The sequence below is a fragment of the Sciurus carolinensis genome, chromosome 5 (assembly GCF_902686445.1).
Source record: "Sciurus carolinensis chromosome 5, mSciCar1.2, whole genome shotgun sequence".
Lineage (NCBI taxonomy): Eukaryota > Metazoa > Chordata > Mammalia > Rodentia > Sciuridae > Sciurus > Sciurus carolinensis.
The window spans coordinates 91,408,205-91,410,532 of NC_062217.1; the positions used below are offsets into that span (position 1 = coordinate 91,408,205).

Consider the following 2,328-nt stretch of genomic DNA (forward strand, 5'->3'; position numbering starts at 1 on the left):
CTTTGTCAATCCATTTTGAGACAACAATGCTCAGACTGTGACGGAGTGGGGCAAAGGGCAGTGTGAAGGGCATGCTGTGTCCGAGATTGTGGAGCCCCTTCAGAGGGGTTGAAAAAGTGATAATAGGATCGAATCTATACTACCAGTTATAAGCTATGTGTCCTCTGCTAAGTCACTCAATCTTTATAACTCAGTTTTGCTATAAAGTGGGCTTTTAACAGTAGCACTTATCTCTGTAGTGTTGCCTTGAATATTAAGTGGAATAATGCATTCACAGTCCCTAGAATGGTGCTTTGCATATAATAAGCTCCCTGTGATGATAGTGTGCATATCATTTTTATATGTAAAGAGAGAAAGTGAGAGGAGAAAAAACAAATGTCTTAGTCCATTCAGCTGCTATAACAATACCTGTGATGGTTAATCTGAATTGTAAACTTGATTAGGTTGAGAGATGCTTAGTATTGAGACTTCTGGTTCTGTCCATGAGGGTGTTTCCAGAGATACTTGGCATGTGGGACAGCAAACAGAGGAGGAGACCCACCGTGAATGTGGGTGGCATTGTCCAGTAGGCTGAGGGACCCACATGGAACAAAAGGTGCAAGAAAGAGCATGCCTACACAGATACAGGCTCCATTTTTCTTGAGTGAGTGCCTGAATTGATGCTGCCATTTGAGTACCACGTCCTCCTACTCTTTAACTCTTCTAATGTAGACTCTGCACACTGATTCTCCAGGGAGTTCTCAGGCCTTCAGGGGCTGCACCTTGGATCCTCTTGTTTTAAGGTTCTAGCTTCTGGAATTGAGCAGCTACTTGTTCTTCTGGCTTTCTAATGTCTAGACAGTCATCATGGGATTATCCAGCTTCTGATCATGTAAGCTAATCTAATAAATCCCATTTTATAATCATACATATACACATCCTGCTAGTTCTCTTCCTCTAGAGAACCCTGATTAATGCAATATCACAGTCTGAGGGGTCTATAAAACAACATACATTTATTTCTTACAAGTTGGAGACTGGGAAGTCTAAGATCAAGGTGCATGCAGATCCTGTGTCTGGTGAGGATCAGATAGTTCCTTCTCTTTGTGTCCTCACATGGTGCAAGGGGCAAGGCAGCTCTCTGAAGGCTCTTTTTTTCCTTTCTTTCTTTATGTCATTAGTTTATGTACAAACATATCTAGTATGCTATCAGTCCAAGAATTTGATCCATTTTTCAGAGAGTGCACCTCTTAAAACATTCTTCATATCTGTTAAATGGATGAATTAAAACATCCTTATTTCTTAAGCAGGTGGTGTCTTACTGTAACAAAAGGAGCAGCAAATCCTGATCTAAAGTATAAGGTCATTGTAATCAGCAAGTGTCACTTGTTTTCCACTGAAAGTGGCACATTCTTCTGGGGTCCTCCTCATAGTGGTTCTGATGGACCACCAAGGTGGAGAACCTCTGGATGCTCGGTCCCAACATGGTGCTGCTGGGAGCTCTGAGGAGGGCAGATGCCACAGGAGGAAAAAAAGCCTCACCAAGTCTCCTTCTTTCAGTGTTGTTCCTCTGTATGCAAAGACAGAAAGGGAAGATAGGAAATGGGACTGGAGGTTCTTTTTTAAGGGCACAATTTCTTTTCATGGTGGCATGTGGGACATCATACACTTTGCAAAGTCTGTGATCAACTCCACCTGAGTGACTGCCCTGAAGAGAAAATGAGCTAAGGGCTCTGTTTATCAGTCTTCCAGACAGTCTTCCCAGGAGGCTGTTGACATCCCGAAGGGAAAAAGGGGGCACTAACCCAGGACAGTTTACATCCTGTGTCTGTCGGCAAATTCCCAACTTGGACACATGTTTTTCCTTTTTCAAATAGGAGCAAACGTTAAAAAGAAATTCCCTTGGAATGATTCTATAGCTCAAGGGAAAAAATAACATGTTGCCTGGAGGACATAGAGAAAGAGCAAATCTCTAAAATCATTTTCTGCCGGAATGAGGAGGATGTTTTAGAAAACATCTGTTTGGTGTCCACAAAAAGAGGCAAGAGGAAGTGTGTTCTATGAAGTAAGGGCAGAAAATCATATAGGAAACACATTGGTTCTGGAGAGGGTAGGGTCAAATAAAGCACCCAGGATAGAGTTCTGGGTTCCTTCTGCCCTGCAGGGTAGCAGGGCAGTTCCTACAGGGCAGCCTGGCAGCCAGTGATGAAATATGGGAAATAAACAAATTAGCAAGGAGTCCAAGCCTTCTGTCACTTCTACCTCCAATTCTAAATCCATTCTCACCTCCCACACACTCCTGGAAACCACCTGGAGAATGGATGCTTAGGAACAGTCTTTTTCATTCTT

The 2,328-nt window shown here is 42.8% G+C and overlaps 1 pseudogene; it reads right to left on the reverse strand.

Annotated features, from left to right (window-relative positions):
- Positions 1 to 1,274: 1,274 nt before the first annotated feature.
- LOC124984414 (cytochrome c oxidase subunit 7C, mitochondrial-like) lies at positions 1,275 to 1,465 on the reverse strand (annotated as a pseudogene).
- Positions 1,466 to 2,328: the final 863 nt, after the last annotated feature.